The sequence below is a fragment of the Arachis duranensis genome, chromosome 7 (genome assembly GCF_000817695.3).
Source record: "Arachis duranensis cultivar V14167 chromosome 7, aradu.V14167.gnm2.J7QH, whole genome shotgun sequence".
In the NCBI taxonomy this organism is placed as follows: Eukaryota; Viridiplantae; Streptophyta; class Magnoliopsida; order Fabales; family Fabaceae; genus Arachis; species Arachis duranensis.
The window spans coordinates 25768843-25769196 of record NC_029778.3 but is presented as its reverse complement, the minus strand read 5'-3'; positions in this window follow the sequence as shown (position 1 = coordinate 25769196).

Below are 354 nucleotides of genomic sequence, written 5' to 3'. Positions count from 1 at the left end.
CTGACAATGGTGAAACCCTTACATACAGCTTGCCATGGAAAGGAGTAAGAAGGATTGGATGAAGACAGTAGGAAAGCAGAGAGACGGAAGGGACCAAGCATCTTCATGCGCTTATCTGAAATTCCCACCAATGAATTACATAAGTATCTCTATCTTTATCATTATATTTTATTCATCATCCATAACCATTTGAGTTTGCCTGACTAAGATTTACAAGGTGACCATAGCTTGCTTCATACCAACAATCTCTGTGGGATCGACCCTTACTCGCGTAAGGTTTATTACTTGGACGACACAGTACACTTGCTGGTTAGTTGTGCGAAGTTGTGTTTATGCCATGGTATTGAACATCAA